The sequence below is a fragment of the Mirounga angustirostris genome, unplaced genomic scaffold (assembly GCF_029215605.1).
Source record: "Mirounga angustirostris isolate CCGP_5_RB_7025 unplaced genomic scaffold, mMirAng1.0.hap1 SCAF_11, whole genome shotgun sequence".
Taxonomy (NCBI): domain Eukaryota; kingdom Metazoa; phylum Chordata; class Mammalia; order Carnivora; family Phocidae; genus Mirounga; species Mirounga angustirostris.
This window is the reverse complement of record NW_026991719.1, coordinates 106,339,554-106,359,384: the sequence shown is the minus strand read 5'-3', so window position 1 is coordinate 106,359,384 and position 19,831 is coordinate 106,339,554. Positions and strand designations below refer to the sequence as shown.

The window sequence follows — 19,831 nt, the reverse complement described above, 5'->3', positions numbered from 1 at the left end:
TCCCCCCTGCCCCCTCTTCAGCAGCCCGCCCCCGTCATTCCCGAATTCTGTCCCCCTCCTTCCAGCAAGCTGTTTCCCATTAGCTCCCCCACCCCAGGCTCTGGCTCCGAGAGGAATGTTTATCCTTCCTCCTCCCCTGAGCTGGCCTGTCTCAGAAAAAGCCAGTGTCCTCTCTCCCTAGTGTTTGGGAAGCCCCAGTGCATGCCTCGGGGAAGCTGGTTACAGCTGGGGAGCTACTTTCTTCAGCTGGGGTGAGTCCCCTCAGGAGAGCCCACTCTGTAAAAGAGCCTCCAGCCACTGGCCAAGGAAGCCCGCCCTTCTCCCGGGATGGCTGGGCTGGGGGGGCGCCCACTCACCACTCAGCCCTCGGAGCCATTCCTACGTGGGAGGGAATGAAGGCCCCATTTGGAGGGATCAGGGCATGCCACTGACGAGGGAAAAAGACTCAAAAAGGGGAGTTTGGGGGCTCCCAGAAGATGCATTTGGTGAACTGGACATGTCCTTTCTGCCACAGCTTCTAGAACAAGGCTTTGGTTCCCCTGAAGTATGGATCACTCCTAACCAGCATGAGTCCCTACAGGGGAAGTGGGGAATACGGGGCCAGCTTTGTCTCCACACCCAGGGCACGAGCGGGCAGCTCGCTGCACCAGCGCCTATAGGCAGCTCCCAGTACATGCCCTCTAGAACACTCGGCCAGAAAGCAATACTTCTGAGAGCCAAACAGACCCAATGGACAGGTACTTACCTAGCCATTGGTAAGGTCCCAGTGAGGGGCCCCAGAGGCAAACTTTTGATTTTATTTTTAATGTATTTACACTCTGCTCCCATCCACAAGTTTAAGGTGGCTTCCAAGTAATCCATCCAAATACAATAAAATAGATCCATTTGGAAGAGGGGAAGGGGGTCTTCATGGGACTCCCTGAAGGAGGGGAATTGAAATGAGTGAGGAGCTTCAGTGAACTCCACCTCCAGGAGTAAAGGCAGAGGGCACAGCCTTAGAGGATAGGCCAGGGACGAGGACTGTGAGAACCCTGTGTGGCTCTGGGACCACTGACCCTCCCGCTGTCTTTTCTCTCTCCCCCTCAGCCCCGTTCCAGGACTGGGAACGACATGATTCCCAGAGACCAGAGGACGGGGGAAATGTCCCCCCAGACGTCCTATAGCCCCTTGTGCACTGTGTTAGCCATCCTGAAGGTCGAGCAGGTGGACTTGATGGGGCCATGCCAAGGAGGGACCCCGAAGACAGCCTTTTAGGTCAGACAGCCCTGCCTTCCCCAGTGGAGCCAGACTGCCGGGGTTTCAGTCCCAGCTCTGTCACCCACTGGCTTCGTGGTCTCAGGCAAGTGACTTCGCTTCTTTGAGCCCACAGTTTCCTCACCTGTGAAATGCGGTAATACTAGGACTAAGTTCTTTTTTTTTTTTAAGACTTTATTTATTTATTTGACAGAGAGAGAGAGCACAAGCCAGGGGAGTGGCAGGCAGAGGGAGAAGGAGAAGCAGGCTCCCTGCAGGGCAGGGGGAGCCCGATGCGGGGCTCGATCCCAGGACCCCGGGATCATGACCTGAGACGAAGGCAGTCGCTTAACCAACTGAGCCACCCAGGCGTCCCTAGGACTAATTTCTTAGCAAGATGATGAGGACTAAATGAGTTCATGTTTGTGAAGATCTCAGAACATGCTTGCCATAAAGAGTCAATGCGGTATGAGGGTGGGTGAAGTCAAATAGGTAACTACAGCGAAAACGGGTGTCGTCTGTACCTTGACCTCTCTGCCCCTGGCATCCAGCACTGCTGAAATGGCAGTTAATATAGCAAAGATCAGCTGGGTTGAAGTGTCAACCCTGGAAGCAAATAAACCAAGCAGGCACCCCTCCCCCATCTTCTGGACTCTGCCCCCGGGAGGGTGTGTGCGGGCGCATGTGTATAAATATAGGGGCGGTCACAGGGGGTGGAGGCATGAGTCAGTTTCAGAGAAGCTGGTCTTTGCGGTGATGAGACCCAGAACCTCACCCCCTAGCCGGCCAGGCAGCAGGAAGGAGGTTTATCCCCTCAGAACGAGGGTTGGGCTTCCCTTTGCTGTGATTAGAGGATGCAGTGGGCAGCTCCCTTCCAGCAGGAGGCTCCTTCTCCTCATGGAATAAGGTAGTGGTTATGGTCCAGGAACTTTGTTAGCGAGGCACAGTGCGCCTGGCTGGAGCCCCTTGTGAGCCAGTTAGTTTGGTTTGGTTCTGTGGGCACAGAGTGGGTCAGATCCTGAGTCCTGGCTGAGCGCTAAGCTCAGTTAGTCATGGTGCAAACCTATGCTGCCTCCTCAGAGGCCTTGCACTACGTGTGGTTAGAGTACCACCGTGGCTCACCAAGGTTCCAGTCAATTCCACGTAAGCCTCTATTTGGTGGTCCTTGGGCATTCTCCCAACCATCTGTCTTTGGTAGCCTGATCCCTTTTTACTTCTCTGTCAGCTTATGCCTCTCTCCTCACTGGGCCCATGTCAACCACACTGCCCTTCCGTCAGTCTCGAATATTCATCATGCCCCATCTAGCCACAGGGCCTTTGCTTGTTCTTTTTTCTCCACCTGGAATTCCCTTCCTTCCTCTCTTGCCCCGTGAACTCCTTCTCCTTCAAGTCTCACCTCAAGTGTCACTTCATCTGGGAAGCTTGCCCTGACCCCCTTGCTAGGTTGAATTTCCCTATCAGTCCTCTTACTGCCTTTGTCACAGATCCCACCATCTGCTTCCCAACACTTCCTCAGTTGTGGAGAGGATCGTGGCTCATGGCTGCCTCTTCCCCTCACGTCTGCTGTTACCCTGCGTGACATCAAGTTTCCTTTCAACAATCTACCTGATGTCCTGGTTCTTCAAGTTCAAGCCCCTCAATTCAAAGCCTTTCTCCTCCACTTCTCCTCAACCTCCCACACCAAAAGCAGCATCTTGAGCCTTGTCATTGCTTGGGATTGCCATTCTCTGATACAGTGAACTCCAGCTTCCCATTCTCTGGCCACATCCTCTTATCCTTCTGTCAATAGTCCTCTCTTCCTTACTCCTATCAGACCTGCTTTTTTTACCTCACCAAAATTTCCTGTCACTTACCTTACGCTCTTCCTATCCATTTATCAGCATCCCCAGTCTCACTTCCCTCCCTCTTTGGTCCAGGTAACATAATCCATCACTCCAACTTCCCTTTAATTAGCACATTTAACTTTTCTGTACCTCTGTCCTTCCACTACATCCATCCTGCCAATCTCCATCTTCAAGTAAACCACACTCCTACCCCAAGGCCTTTGCACACACTGTTCCCACTAATAGGAATGCTCTTTTTCCAGATATCAACGTGGCTCACTTTACTTCCTTCAGACCTCTATTCAAATGTTACCTCTACGGAAAGACCTTCCCTGATCTTATTTGAACAGTGCCTCTGTCATTCTTTATCTTCTTATTCTGCTTTATTTACCTTCAGAGCATTTACCTGACAATATATTATTATCTGTTTGCCTATTTCTCTCTCACTAGTATGCAAGCTCCATGAAAGTAGGGACTGTTTATTTTGTTCACTGCTGTATCCCAGAGCCTAGAAACACTGCCTGGCACTTAGTAGGCACTTGTAAATATTTGTTGAATGAATGAATAAACCCCAGGGCATTTGAACTATTTGTCTTCTTCATAGGAGAAAATATCACACCTCTGTGGGTTGGAGTCACTCCAGATTCATGGTGCCCCATGTCAGCAGGCCTCTTGATGCTACGCGGCGGCAATCCTTTCACTTGTCCTGGGTCAGCTCCCTTTCCTGCTGCCCTCGTAGGCAATTCCCGACTTTTACCCTGGTCCTCAGACCCCTAACCTGCCTGCATTCCATGACCGATGGATCTTCTAGTTGTTTCTGCCTTTGCATTATTTCAAACAAGTGCACTGAAAATCTTTGCACACGTAGAAAGATTTCTCTGGGAGCCACATCTAGAAGTAGAAAGTATGCATTTCTCATGTCAGTAGATTCTATCAAACTGCCATCCAAGAAAAGCTATGCCAGGTCACATTCATACCAACAGGGTATGAAAATAACTGTTTCCACAACCTAATCAACATGGATGTCATCAATTTTAAAAGATTTTTTTCAACTTGATGGGTGAAAATTGGTTTCTTGTTGTTTTATTTGTATTTACCCTATTGCTACTAAAGGTTGACTACGTTGCTGTATGTTTTATTTGTCTTTTATTTTTACATCTCTGAATACCTGTTCCTTTCCTTAGCCCATTTTCTTGTTGGGTTGTTTGTCTTTCTTATTGGTTTAAAAAGATCTTCATATATTTTACATATTTCTCCATTATACGTTTGACATATTACAAATATTCATATGCCACAAATATTTTCTCCCTTTTAGCTTTGTTTTTTAAAGACATAGTTTTTTATGTAGTAAAAAAAAAAATCTATCAAGGTATTATTTTATGATTTCTAGGATTTGTGATCTACTTGAAAAGGAAATATTATCCCACATTTTCTTATAGAGTTTTTTATTTGTGTGCATGTGTGTGTGTGTGTGAGAGAGAGAGAGAGAGAGAAAGAGAGAGAGTGCATGTGTATTTAGCTCATTATTTCATCTAGAATTCATATTTGGATGTGGTAAGAGGTACAGGTCCAACGTGATTTGGGGTTTCTTTTTCTAATTTGGACAATTGATCATCCCAAAATCACTTATTGACTAGTACAGCTTTCTCACCGATTTACAATATGCCTTCACCGGGCTGTACTAGACTCTATTTTGTCCAATGGATTGATTTGTGCCAACATCCCACTGTTTTAATTAATACAGTCTATGTTTTGTTTTGAGAGCTGCTAGTACAAGCCTTCCTCCCCCTTTAGAAGTACTTCTTTGTCAGGGCGCCTGGGTGGCTCAGCCGGGGGTGAGCATCAAACTCTTGGTTTTGAGATCGAGCCCCACCTTGGGCTCCATGGAGCCTGCTTAAAGATTCTCTCTCTCTCCCTCTCCCTCTGCCCCTCCCCGCTCTCTCTCTTTAAAAAAGAAAAAAAAGTCCTCTAGTCACGTTTTAGAAATAAACAAATGGTCAAAAAAAACCCTAAACCCAAAACAAACAAAAACCCAAATATTATTTTGTCATAATTGCAGTTTTTTCTTTAGGTGATCTCAAGATCAGCTCCTCAAGCCCAACAAAATTCTATTATTGATTCAAGTTGAGATTGTATTAAATGTATGAATTAATCTGGAGAGAATGTCTATCTTTCTAAGACTGGGCCTTCTTATTCTGGAACATACCATGTCTCTTCATTGATTCAGGTATTTTATGCCTTTCTGTCAAGTTTTCCACCCTCACCCTCACCCACCGTGGCCTGATTTCAGCCCCTATGACTCCACCACAGGTGCTCTTGTTAGAGTCAGCAATGACCTTTGAGGTGTTCTCCCCTTGGGAGTGGGGGACTATGTCTTCTCCCTTTGAAGCTGGGTGGATTTTTGTGACTGTTTTGACCAATAATGTATTGTGAAAGTGACACCATGTGGCTTCTGAGGCTAGATCAGAAAAGTCGGTACGGCTCCTGCCTTGCTTGCCAAAATACTCCTTTTTCTTAAAAAAAAAAAAAAGAGGTGAAATTTACATAACATAAAATCAGCCATTTTAAAGTGAACAATTCAGTGACATTTAATATATTCACAGTGTTGTGCAATCACCACCCCTGTGTAGTTCCAAAACATTTCCATCACTCCACAATGAAACCCCGTACTCATTTCCTCCCCCTTCTCCCTGCCCCTGGCAGCAACTAATCTACCTTCTGTCTCTGTAGAATTACCTATTCTGGACATTTCCGAATACGTGGAATCATTCACTATGTGACCTTTCCTTTCTGGCTTCTTTCACTTGGCATAATGTCTTCAAGGTTCACCCATGTTTCAGTACTTCATTCTTTTTATGGCTGAAATCATATGCCGTTGTATGGGTATATCACAATTTGTTCACCCATTCATCCACTGATGGAAATTTGGGCTGTTTCCACCTTTTGGCCATTGTGAAGAGTGCTGCTATGAACATTCATGTATGAGTTTTTGTTTTAACATCTGTTTTCAATTCTTTGGAGTATATACCTAGACGTGGAATTGCTGGGTCATAGGGTAATTCTATGTTTAACTTTTTGAAGAATCACTGAACTATTTTCCACACCATTTTAAATTCCTCCCAGCAATGTACAAGGGCTTCAATTTCTCCATGACCTTGCTAATGCTTGTTCTTTTCCTTTTTTTTTTTTTAAACGATAGCCATACTAATAGGTATGAAGTGGTATCTCGTGGTTATGATTTGAGTTTTCCTAGGGATTAATAATGCTGAGCATCTTTTCATGCCCTTTTTGGCCATTTGGATATCTTCTTTGGAGAAATGTTTATTCAAGTCCCTTGCCCGTTTTAAAATTGGTTTGATTTGTGAGAGTTATTTATATGTCCTGGACACTAGGCCCTTATTGGAGACATGGTTTTCAAATATCTTTTCCCATTCTGTAGGTTATCTTTTCACTTTCTTGATAATGCCCTTTGGTGAACAAAAGTTTATCATTTTGATGAAATCCAGTTTATCTATTTTTTGTTCTTTTGTTGCTTGGCTTTTGGTGTCATATCCAAGAACCCTTTGCCAAATCCAAGGTCATAAAGATTTACCTCCATGCTTTCTTCTAAGGGTTTTATAATTTTTTTCTCTTATATTTAGGTCATTGGCTCATTTTGAGTTAATTTTTGTATAATGACCTGAGCACCCTTGTCAGAAATCAATTGGCCATAAGTGTTAGTGTTTATTTCTGGACTCTGTTCTATTCCATTGGCTTTTCTGTCTGTCTTTATTCCAGTACCACACTGTTTTGGTTACTGTAGCTTTGTGGTAAGCTTTGAAACCAGAAAGTGTGAGTCCTACAGCATTATTCTTTTTCAAGATTGTTTGGGCCATCAAACCCCCTTGTAATTTCACATGAATTAGATGCTCAGCTTCCTTTTCTGCACAAAAAGGCCATTGGAATTTTAATAGGGATTGCATTGAATTTTTAGCTCACTTTGGGCAATACTACCATCTTCACAATATTAAGTCTTCCAGTCCATGAGCAAAGGATGTCTTTCCAAGGCCTTCTTTCATTTGTTTTGGTAAGCGATGTTTTGTACTTTTCAGTATATAAGAATTTCACTTCCTTGTTTATATATTTATTGATAGAGATCTTCTTCTCATGCTATTATAAATGAAATTGTTTTCGTAAGTTCTTTGTGGCTTGTTTGTTGTTGGTGTATGGAAACCTACCCTGAGACCTCTAGGCTATGAGGAAGCTCAAAGTAGCCCATTCTGGAGGCATTTTGGAGAGGCCCTGAGACCATCTGGAGAGAGCGAGAGAGAGATTGATGCTCAGGCAGCTTCCAGCTGCTCCAGCCACCTCCCTCCCCATAGTGTTCCAGCTCGGGCCACTCTCACAACTGTGTGAGAGACCCTGAGCCAGACTGTCTAGTCCCCCAAATTCCTAACCCATAAAAACCATGAGAGATAATAGAATAATACACAGATTTTTGTTGTTTGAGGCCACTAGGTTTTAAGGTGACTTTTTTTTTTTATATATAGCAATAGATAAACAGAACCGTCTTCTTTTTTTTTTTTTAAGATTTTATTTATTTATCTGAGAGAGAGAGAATGAGAGAGAGCATGGGAGGGGAGAGGGTCAGAGGGAGAAGCAGACTCCCCACTGAGCGGGGAGCCCGATGCGGGACTCGATCCCGGTACTCCAGGATCATGACCTGAGCCAAAGGCAGTCGCTTAACCAACTGAGCCACCCAGGCGCCCAAACAGAACCGTCTTCTAATGACAAAATCTAAAGGACCATTTTGAGTACACTGACCTCTCTGTGGTAGATGATCTGGTAGGACTGTTCCCTCCTTGAAACTTTCTCTTTCACTGACTTCCTTCACAGTTTTTCCTGGTTTTCTTCCTCTATCCATGGCGCTGCTTCTTAGTCCCCTACCTACACTCCTTTTATTCTACCTTCCCCTCAGATGTGGATGCTTTTACCTCGGCCCTCTTTTTTTCCTGTTGCATCTCACTCTCCCTGGAAAAGCTCCCATCTACAAGGTGATGCCAACCCGGACCTCTTTCCTGAGCTCTCGACTTGTAAAACCAAACGCCCACTGACCACCTCCACCTGGATATCTCACACTCACCATGGCCAAAACGGATCTCTTCATTTCTCCCGCAGCCTATCACATTCCTCATCCAATCATCTCCACTGTTCCTATCTCAATGATGGGCGTCCCTATCCACCCAGTTGTCTGAGCCAGAATCCTGAGAGTTATTTCAGACCCTTCCCTCTCTCCTGTCTTCACTTGCAATTGATCGATATATTTTGTCATATCCACCTCGTAAGTACATCTAAAGGTCATTGTGGGTGTCTTCCACACCTGCATGCTCCCCCTAATCAACACAAGTGCACACGCAGTCTTTCCCATTCAGACTCACCATACCGAAGCACAGCTGGTGTGGTCCATGAGTGTGGAGCTGTCGGCTTCGCTGAAGAAGGTGAGCTGCTCGAGCCAGCCAGATCCCTCTAGCTCCAGAGTCTACGTCTTCACCACTGGCCATGGTGCGGGGGCTAGTTTTGTAACAGGAGAACGGAGGCAGACAAACCAACCAGCGTCTGTGACAACTGCCACATCTCCGCCACTCACTAGCTTTGTGACCTTAAGCAAGACATTCACTTCTCTGAGTCTCAGTTCATCTGTAAGATGGGGATAATAATAATTTTCCCTACTTGCAAGGCCGTTGCCAGGATTCAGTAAGATAATGCACGTGCAACACTTAGCATAGCGCCCTGCACACAGCAAACGCTCAATAAATGGTTGGGGAATGTTTAAGGAGACTTAGAATCTGGCTGGCTCTAGCAGCTCACCTTCTTTGCTGAAGACGACAGCTCCACACTCACAGACCACACCAGCTGTGGCTTTTATATGTTGGGTCTGAATAGGGACGACTGTGTGTGTGTTTGTGTTGATTAGGGCAGAGTGTGGGTGGTGCAGAAGACACCGCCTTTTATCCCTAAGGTCAGGGAGGCAGATAGGGGCTGGAGAAACGGGTAGGTGCATGGATGCCGACTTAACCTAACTGGAGCCAGCACATCTGGATCCAGACAGCAGAGGGCAGCAGAGGTTGATGTGATTGCAGTTCCCTGGGTTGGCGTGGGGGTGGGGGTGGGGAAGAGAAACCTAAAGGAAGAACTTGTGGTCCTAATTCCAAATGCAGGGTGGGCTAGGGAAGCTGTCCAGAGCAGAGGAGTACTCTTTGGCTTCCTCTCCCTTGGGGTCTGGGATGAAGATGATTAAGGAAGTAGGGCGGCTTGGGAGGGGCAGAAGGGGCTAGAATTTAGGGGTGATAGCTGACTGAGTTGCGATATTTACAAAGTATATTAAAGAAAATACATCTATCCTAGTCTTGTATGTGTTTGGGCCTTCTCACTTTTCTTGGAGTCCCAATGGTCCTTCTAAGGGCAGAGTTATCAACTGGGGACCCTAGAGGGTGGGTACCCTTATGTGTGTTAGATGATGAATTTGTGATACAGGTAAGGAATGAGTCCCTAAGGTCCGAATGAAAAAAGCCTCAGGCTCAGGAGGAATCCAAGGCCCAGGGGAGGAGAAATGACTTGCCTAAGGCATATAGTTAGGATTCAAAGTAAAAGTTAGCACTTACCGAAACCTTATGGGTACTGCTGAACACATTACATATATTACCCCCACTTAGTCCTCACAATAACCTTATGGGGCAGAATCGGATGTTGTATCAACACATTTTACAAATGAGGAAACGGCAGCTCAGAAAGGCTAAGCCACTTGTCCAAGGTGCATGAGGATGTAAACCCAGCCGTACCCTCTGCTACTAGCCTAGACCCAAGATTAGGTCTCTGGACTCCCAAATCAGGTTGTTTTTGTTTTTTTAAAATCACTACTGTACTTTATGTTGGATGGAAACACAGTTTCAGTAGGTCAAATCCTGGTCCCAAATTATATATAAAAGCAAGGCAGTTTGCTACTTCAAATGGATTCTCAGTTAATTCTCTTGTAAGGTAAATATCCCCATTTGAAAAAAACCTCCTCTCATCCATAATTTACCCGCTTTGGGGTGTTCCTGTATTGTGTGAACTATCCGGGGGATGAGCTTCCTACAGAGCATTCATGCCTATCTGTGTTCTGCTTTAGTGGTCATCTTTCCCAGCCTGCTCTGGCTCTTTTCTGGGCTGCCTTCCTACCCCAGACTGTCAGTGTAGGTCCAGGGACAGTGAAAGAAGGTTAAGGCAATGAGATTTCAGGGGCAGTCCTCTATTTTGTTTTTCTTGTACTATTGCTTATTGTTGACCGAGCAACCATTCTTATTCTTATGCAGTGTTTGTCTGCATGGAGGCATGTGTGAATACATTCATTCAGCACTCCCTGAGCACCTACTATGTGTCAAACACTATGCTAAATCCTGGTGGATGCAAGGATGAACAAGGTATGCACAGTTTGAGTCTAGAAGGAAAGTGCATCAATTGCAAATCATTGCCTCTCCGGTGTTGCTTCATGCAATCTCTTGTCTTCTCCATTCCTGTTGCTTTAGCTCGCGCTCTCACCATCTGTCCCTTCCTTGGGTCACTGCAGCTGGTCTGCCAGTCTCTGCCTCCTCCCAACCCCCCACCCCAGCCTGCACATAGCAGACAGCAGCGCACTGACTCCACCTTTGAAAACATCCCTTTCAACATGTCACATCCTTCCCCTGCTCAACCTGCTCAGAATCCTGCAATGACTCTCCATTTCCTGTCAAATGCGCCCCAAATTCCTTCACCATCTGGCTAGAGCCAAGCAATTCCATGAGCCCATCCTGCCCTATCTTCCCCTCCCTACCCTTATTTCCTACCTGTCCCTCTGCTCTAGTAGGGAGGGTCTTCCTACTCTTCCTATACACTGCCGTCTCATTCTTAATCTGTACTTCAGTTCCATCTCCTCAAGTCCTACCTGTCCTTCAGAAGATCCAACTAGAATACCACCTCCTGCTGGAAGATTTCCAGTAAAGACTGCCCCCTTCCTCCACTCTTCCTTCCCTATAACCGTGGGCCCAAATCCTGGCTGGTGTGAGGGTCAAACAAGATACCATCATGGGCAAATGCTTTGTATCACATAATGAAGTTGTCTTCATCTCGATTCTCATATCTACCTTTTACTACCATTACTATCTCTGCCAGATAGTGGGGATCAATGGTTTACAGACATGGAATCCTCATAACACTCTCCGGAATAGATAATATCTATTATTCGGTCCATCATTCAGATGAGGAACTGCGGCTCAGAGAAGTTAGCTATCTGGCCCAAGATCACACTTATAAATAGGTCCATCTGGGGAGCCTGTGTTCTTTCAGGAGATGGTCCATTGGACTGAGCTAGGTTGAATCTCAGTTCTGCTTTTGTTTTTTGGGTTGTTTTGCTTTGCTTTGTTTAGATCCCCGTAGTTCACCTCTATATGGCCTTTGAGGTTTTTTCACACTTGATTTTTAAAGGTTCTATTGATATTTCTCCTGGTCATGACTCTCTGTTTCTATTTTATCATTTTTTATTGTTGTAAGCCACTTCCAAGCCTTTGGGAAACGAGGCGAAAGTAATTAAACACATGCACATAAAATGCCCTTCTTCTATCTTCCGTCCGAGCGTCCAAGAGAGAAGTGAGCTCTGTGAGGCCTTGAGGAAAAAGGCAAAATCCAAGTCAGAAGCCAAAGGCCACTTCCTTCTGTGCAATAAAAGAGCACACAGTCTGTGCCAGGTCCTCTAGCAAAATGCCAAACTGTGGCATGGGCTTTATTTCCTTCCAAGGCTGTATTTTTATTTTTAAGGAGCCATCAGGTGGTAACGGATGATTCATGCTTTACTTACTCTTCTTGTTTATTTCCCTTCTGCGACCTTCAGATTTTTTCCCCCTTAATGTTTGTTCCGGGTTTTAACAAAACACTGAGGTACTAGACTTGCCTTGGTAACTTTTCTTTTCTTTGGTCTAATGTCTTCTTAGGGAAAAAAAAATGAAAGGAAGTGACAGTATTCCAAAACCATCTTTTATTCCATCAGTAGACAGATTGCACCTGCTGCATCTAAGGTCACTCTCCGATCATTTCCTTTTTCAGTAAAACCTCATTTAGAAGACACTCCGTGAGTACCATGAGTAGTCTTGGGCCCTACCCGGCCCTACTTTGCCCACTCTTGGCAGAAAGAGCCATCTGAATAAATGGACTCCATGCACTGTATTTCCATACTCTAGGCAACAAATCTTATCACTCCTTTGGAAGCACCATTTGCATACAACTGATTGATGCTGGGGATTCTTTTTTTTTTTTTCTTTCATTAAGGCAAGTCTTGATTAGGCTACAATTTGTTAGCCTACTTGGAGTAACTGTGAATTATTCAAAGCAATAAAACTTCATTTCTTTACAAGTAACCTACAATACAAATGGCTCACTAATTTGAAGGATTACCTCCATTAGTTTGAGTAAGTGAGATTGGACTACATTCAATAACAATTTATTGATTTCTTTCATCATTCAAATCATTCTCCCTAGGCAAGAATTCTTTTTAACATCCCCAGCACTCTAGGAAGACTGGAGCAGTGGACTCTCCCTCGGAGATAAAAATGTGCTGTCCACTCACCTGTCCTTGAGTTGGAACCTTAGACTTAGGGATCCCTTTGCACTTTACATCCACGTGCTTGCAGTCTGTCCTCTGTGGCTAAAAAACATGGGCTGAAGGTTCATGGTCGGGATATGGCTGGACTGGAGGACTGCTTCTGTGTGATGCAGCCCAAGTTGCTTTATCTCTCTAAGTTTGAGTTGCCTCATCCTGCAATCGTATACTCAGCCTGTGAAAAAGATTAAGGACAGTCAGAGACCAGGGTCAGGGCTCCGACTGGGAATGAAGAACTAAGTGAAGGGGCTTTCCGTTTCTAATCCTGACTGTCTTGACTGCTTATAGGTAGCCCTGTGCTCTACCCACTGACCTAAAGACACGAGACACTAGACAACTAGAGAAGACTAGAATTATAGGACAAAGACATTGAGGAAGGTGGGGAAAGATACTGGGTCATTCATATTCCCCACCCAGTACTTCTACACTTTCTGTAAAGAAGGCAAGAAGGAGAAGCTCGCTTCCAGAGCCACTGGTGTAGCAAGGCATTCTCAGATTCCGAATAGATAGCTGAAAGGGATGTCTTTCTTTGCTGTGAATTTCTCTCTGGGAGACTCTGGCCATGACATGCGGGTGAGTATGTTTCAGTGAAGTGTCTCTTCTTTCCTTATACTAAGGGCAGGGAGGAAAGGAGATGGGCTGGGCCACCTTGGCCATGTTTGAGTTACCAAACGACAATAGAATTCCTGCTTAGACTGCTAGGGAAATGGGTTTCTCTGATCTCCTGGGAGGAATTGTAATCACAAGTTTTGAAAAGCCTAGGGAATCTGTAACTGAAGGCTGTCTTTCATTTGGGACAGGAAGAGACGACACGGAGGGTGAGACTGATAAGTGCAAGGGCGTGAAGCACCACTTCCCTCCGCAGGACACTGAAGCTGGCCTAGAGAAGAGGAGGTGGTGGTGGGGCTGGGAGAATCTACCCTATTTGACCTAAAGGCTTGCAACCACCCTAGGAGGTCATTACCATTATTATCCCTGTGTTACAGGTCAGGAAACTGAGGCACAGAAAAAAAGAGAGGTCACAGGGCTAGTGAATTGCAGAGCTGCAATTTGAACCCCAGATTGTCTGACTCCAGAGCCTCCAGTTATGGTTATTTGGAAATATACCTGGGATAACAGGGAGAGATGGAGAAGAAGAGGTGGAGGGGGTTATGGTAACACGACCCCTCAAGGGCCCTGAGGTGGCCTCAGTGCCAGGAGGTAGCTTAGTGTAGTGGTTAAGACCATACATCAGGGGTCCAACAGTGTAAGTTAACAGTCTGGGTTCAAATCCCAGATCTACCACTTCCTGACTGTGTGACCTTGGGTCAGTTATTTGACCTCTCCATGCCTCAGCTTCCTCATCTGTGAAATAGGGAAATAGGGGTAATCATTGTACCCACTTCATAGGGTTCTTGTGAAGATTGAATGAATCAATGCAAGAGGATGTTTAGGTACCACCCGACACTCAGTGAATGCGACTTACTTATTTAATATCTAACGTAGCGATGAAGTGCGCAAGTGGTAGGTCTGTGGTTGCCTGGGAGCTCTGTGAGCCTCAGTTCCTCCCTGAAACCTGCTTGAGGGTTCCTGTGGGACGTTGAGGTGATGTCTGAAGAGAAGAGCACACAGTGAGTACTAGATTCCCAGCGCCATTTTGCACTATTACATCAGCCCCGTGCAACTAACCCTAGGGTAGAGTCCACATTCTCCTGTTGGCCTAGGATCTGGGAGTTTAGATACTAGATGAGTGGGTCATTGGCAAGGGGTGGGGTACACCTTGTGCTATGCAAGGAATTCCATTTTTAATGCACGTGACCTTAGGTCCTGCTGACAGTGAAGAGGGCAAGAGGCCATGGCCTCAGATATCCCTGGGCCCAGGTCGAGAGCCTCAAGAATCCAAGCCCTGCAAGGTGGTAGAGCCGATGGGGAAGAGCCTAGCCTCCAGAGCCAGACCTACCTGGGCTCAATCCCAGCTCTAGCACATATTGTGCGACCTTGGGCAGGGCATTTTGTCTCTCCGTGCCTCAGTTTCCCCACATGAGAAATGGAGATCATAGTCGTACCTTCTTCACCGTGGTGTTATCAGGATTAAGCGTGTGAACACGTGTAGAGAGCTTAGAGTAGTGCCTGGCACGTAGGATGATTATTGTTGATTTATTTCCAGAGAAACCGGAAGATGAATGAAAAAATGAAGGAAAGCTGTGGCACTCCTCCCCACCCTCTCCCCTTCCCCACCCCCGGCTGGAAGACGCTCCTGTCCAAATGGGAAATTGAAGCTAAAATAGCACAATAAAGGAAAGGAAGCAGATGGGCTCCCACTCGCTGTCCCGAGGAATGTGCTGACTGTTCAGGAACAGGCCTTTGGCAGTCACTTAACACAATCACGAAGCAAAAGGAAATGATCAAGTCTGTCATCAGGGTCAGTGCCAATTTATTTAAGAAAGTGGCAAGGCTGAAGAGGAGGATGTGGGGAATGGGAGGCCCCATACATTCCTGGAGCTCGTTCACAAACCCCCCCGGGGTGGCAGTGCCAGGTGAATGTGGCTGGAGAAGCATCCCCCCGCCCCATTTCATCCTTTCCAACGTCCCCGAGCGAGCAGCCTTGACCAGAGGCTGGGACTGGGGACTTTGAGCCAGGCACGATCAGAGGATTGGTGGTCTGCATGGGTGTGTGGGGGGGAGTCCAGTTGGGGCCCCCGTGCTTCCTTGATTCGATTTGGCAAACTTGTAGCAAGCGCCTTCTCTGCCCGGTAGTGGGCTAGGAGCCATGGGGGATGCTGGGAAGAGTGGTACAGATAAGGTCTTTGGCCTGGAAGAACTCAGAGAGGATAGAAACACGGAGGGGGCGGCGCCTGGGTGGCTCAGTCGTTAAGCGTCTGCCTTCGGCTCAGGTCATGATCCCAGGGTCCTGGGATCGAGCCCCGCGTCGGGCTCCCTGCTCCACAGGAAGCCTGCTTCTCCCTCTCCCACCCCCCCCCCCGCTTGTGTTCCCTCTCTCACTGTCTCTTTCTCTGTCAAATAAATAAATTAAAAAAAAAAAAAAGAAAGAAAGAAACACGGAGGGGTCAGGGACCAAACTGTTACCCCTTTGCTAAGGAGTTTACATGGAAAAAAGAGAACGTCTGGAAAGGATAATGCTTAACATGAAATAACCTCTGTTGGTGGAATTAGTGCGGAGGTGTTATTTCCTGGTGGGTAGAGGGACCTGACAGACTGTAAATTCATTAAAGGAAAGGTTTCTGCCTCTGTCTATCCCTTGACCAGTCACTAGCTGGCTTTACACTTAAAGAGACTTCTAGGCAGGGCATTTAGAATTAGATCCCACCAGCTCTGACTGAGAACTCTGTGCCAGGCACAATGCCACGTGCTCTCCCACGCTTGAATATCATAGAAAATATGTCTGAGGTAGATTAACGTACATATTGAGTGATTTGGCATGAATCATAGAAAGGCCTGTAGCTGTAATATGGCCCAGTGGTCCTCACAGTGTGGTCTCTGGACAAGTGACATCAACTTCACCTGGGAACTTGTTAGAAATGCAGATTCTCAGCCCCATCCCATATGCACAAAATCAGAAACCCCGGGGGTGGGCCCAACAATCTGGCCCTCCAGGGGATGCTGGTGCAGGCTCAAGACAGGACCACTGCCCTAACCCGGTGATCTTTAAAACCCTTTAGGATGGAATCAGAGAGGGAGGCGACCCATAAGAGACCTTTAACTCTAAGAAACAAACTGAGGGTTTCAGAGGGGAGAGGGTTTGGGGGAGGGGGTAACTGGGTGAGGGGCATTAAGGAGGGCATGTGATGTGCTGAGCACTGGGTGTGATATGCAGCTGATGAATCGCTGAACTCAACCTCTGAAACTAATAATACGCTATATGTTAATTCATTGAATTTAAATTAAAAAAACCCCCTTAACCCAGCGATCTGAGGTGCCATGAAGGTTCTGGGGAAACCCCTGGGGAGGGGAAGGGGCTTGAACAGCTCTGTTTTCATCTGCCTCACATGTTGAGCTGCCACCTATCCTGCCTCATCACCAATACGGATGCGGACACTGAAGCCCAGAAAGGGGAAGGCTCCAGGAAGCAAGGATGGGACTAGAATCCAGGCCTCCTAACTTTTGGCCCAGGGTGCTTTGAGGCATCTCGGGCAGCCCCCACATGAGAGAAGAAACAGGAAGACAAGCCTTTGAGCTATATTTCATTAAGATCCCGGGGGCAGCCTGCTTCTCTTTCTAGTTATACCGGGAAAGGCCAGAGGCTTCTAAGGTTCTTGGAGGTAGCCCTTCTGGTTTCCTCTCTCCTCCTATGGCCCGGGGCTTGAAGTCCCAGACCACCTCCCAGCCAGCCGGACTCCCCCCACCAACCACCAGCATTCATCTCAAGGTGGAACATCGTGGAGGTCTGCCTGAACTCCCAGCCTGGCCTCTCGTGCCCACCTGATGTCTGAGGCTCTGCCCGAGTCTACAGTGCCCTGGTCTCCATTCTTTACCCAACGCCATGCCAGGCAATGCTCGGTCATTGTTATCACACCAGGACCTGGGATCATCGTGAACCTCTCTTGGGGGGGCGGGTATCCTTGCCTTCTGTACCAGGTCTCCTCCCTTCCCAGCCCCCAACACTCTGTCAAGCCTATGGTTCCAGCAGGTGGCTCACAGGGCTCAGCAAGTGAGCAGGGGAGACGTCGGCGGGATTGAGGTCTGCGGGATTGAAGTCTGTACCGCCTGCTGCCAATTCTGCCCAAGGCCCAAAGTCTCAGCTAATCGGACTTCCCCGACTGCTGCCTATGCTTTTTCAGATGCTGGGTATCACCTTTGACCTCAGACTTGAGCTGCTGCCAACCTCTTGTGGTTGTTTTCCCCAGGGCAACAGCACTCAGTCCAGCCATCTCCACATGGAGGGGAAAATGCAGTGGCTTCTCTGGGTGCCAAATGACAGTGCTGAGGCCAGTGGGGGTCTCCAGAGGCTGAGCCTACGTGAACAAAGTCAGGGCAACTGTGGTGTAGTGTGTGAGTCAGCTGCTTGGCTCTTCACTTGAGGGAGAGAGAGGGAGGGGGCAGGAGGAGGGAGACAGGGAGACAGAGAGAGACAGAGAGATCGAGAAAGTGCGCACGTGCGCACATGCACACACGGTGGAGGAGATGGATTTCTGGAGGACAGAGCGAATGAAAAGAAATTGAAAACATGACCACTAAAAGGCTAACATTTGCAGGCCAAGCCAGCTCATCCCTCCTGCAAAAGAGTGTTTGAAACCCTAGCCAGGTCCCCCCTGTCTGACTTCTTGGCCTCTGTGGACTGACAAAGCAGGAATTTCACAGCTGATGGAAGCGAGCAGTGTGAGGGAGAAAGCCGGGCCTCTGGAGTCAGATGCATGGACATTCCACTCTGGGCTCAGCCACTCACTAGATAATCAAACGTATGTGAGGGACTTCACCTTGAACCTCGGTTTCCTCAGCTCCAAAAAAGGAATGGTAATATCAGGTTGAACCATACAAAAATGCTATTTTATAAGTTAAGAAAGTTTGAATATTGCCAATTTCCTATTGGTTCAACCCAACAGCATCTTTCTCCCAGGGGTCTTGTGCAGGTTAAATGAGGTAATATAAAGAAGTGTCAGCACCTGACACATAACAAGGACCCACTAAAGGGTAGATGATGATGACGGGTATCTAACAAAGGCTGGCCGTCTCACAAATACAGGTCCTGGGCCACCTGAAAAACATCACCGACATCATCTGAGGGGTTAAAATGGACCCTTGGCCAAATACTCCTCCTCTCTGGACTGGGTCAGCTCTTAAAATTTCTTGCTTAGAGGTCACTCTTTGTGGTGAAGACACTGTCCAACAAAGCCTCCCGCTGAAGAGTCACAAAAGGGAACAGATTCAATCATTGGTTCACTGATCCACTCACTCATTCAGCAGCTTGTATTGAGAGTCTAGGCGGGAGAGGCACTGTGCTAGGTGCTGGGTTGAAGAAGGTATGGTCTCTGCCCTGGAGGAATTTGCAATTTGGTATGGGAAAAACCCCAAGACAGGTGCTGAAAGTCCATTGTTGACAAGTGTCATAGTCATAAAAACTGTGTCCCAAGACCTGCGGCGGTACCGGGGAGGGATCATCCAGCACTGTTTGGGGGTTAGGGAAGGCTCCACAGAAAAAAGTGACATAGCAGATGGACCTTGAAAGAATTCCTTGGATGGAGAAGACGTGGCTCTAGAATAACATTTCAAGGGGCGCCTGGGTGGCTCAGTCATTAAGCGTCTGCCTTCGGCTCAGGTCATGATCCCAGGGTCCTGGGATTGAGCCCCACATCGGGCTCCCTGCTCTATGGGAAGCCTGCTTCTCCCTCTCCCACTCCCCCTGCTTGTGTTCCCTCTCTCGCTGTGTCTCTCTCTGTCAAATAAATAAATAAAATCTTATTTAAAAAAGAAGAACATTTAAAGCAGGGGAAATCTAATATGTAGAGGCACAGATTTGCAAAGGAGAGTGATTGGGATTGGTTCAAAGTTCAGTGATAGGGATTGGTTTGAAGTTCAGTGTGTCTGGAGTATGGGGCAGGAAAAGGAGTATCAGGAGCTGAGGGTGATGGGATAGGTCAGGATTGAGTTAGGAAGTACACAGTATGCCAACCTAAGGGACTTGGACATGATCCTATAGGTAAATGAGAACCAAAGATAAGGGTTTCCCAGAGTATCCAGACAAAAAACAACCTGATTTTATCTGAAGTGGGTCTTGGGAATCTGAGATAGAGGGGTTTTTTTTATTGTTAGTAATTATTCTCAGCTTTATTGAGGTATAATTTACATATAATAAAGTGAACCTATTGTAAGTGTACAGTTCAATGAGTTTTGACAAATACATATACTTAGGTATTAGGTAATTTTCAGATTAGGTAATCAGTATCACCTTAGGCCTGGGCAAATGGAGCTCCTGCCCTGTGGCCTACATCTGGGCGTGGGGGTGGGGGTGTGTGTGTCCTGTGCTTTGTAACGCCTTCCTTAAAATTATCAAAGTTCCCTTTTAGTTCCTGGGAGCAGACAGGGCCAGCAACACCATCAGGGTGGGCTGCCCAGAGTACAGAGTGGGTCCCAGGTTGACAAGGGGACATGATCCATGTTTCTTCCCTTCAAGGCGCTCTTTGAACCTCTAGAG

The 19,831-nt window shown here is 46.9% G+C and overlaps 1 long non-coding RNA gene across 2 annotated transcripts; it reads left to right on the top strand.

Moving 5' to 3' along the window:
• The first annotated feature begins 89 nt into the window (after positions 1-89).
• LOC123838497 (uncharacterized) lies at positions 90-15,327 on the top strand. Of its 2 annotated transcripts, none has more exons than XR_006789476.1 (3): positions 90-251; positions 10,388-10,495; positions 14,849-15,327. It is a non-coding gene; the product is annotated as an uncharacterized LOC123838497 (long non-coding RNA). The 2 variants fall into 2 exon arrangements; XR_006789472.1 differs by lacking the exon at positions 90-251 and adding an exon at positions 5,201-5,283.
• Positions 15,328-19,831: the final 4,504 nt, after the last annotated feature.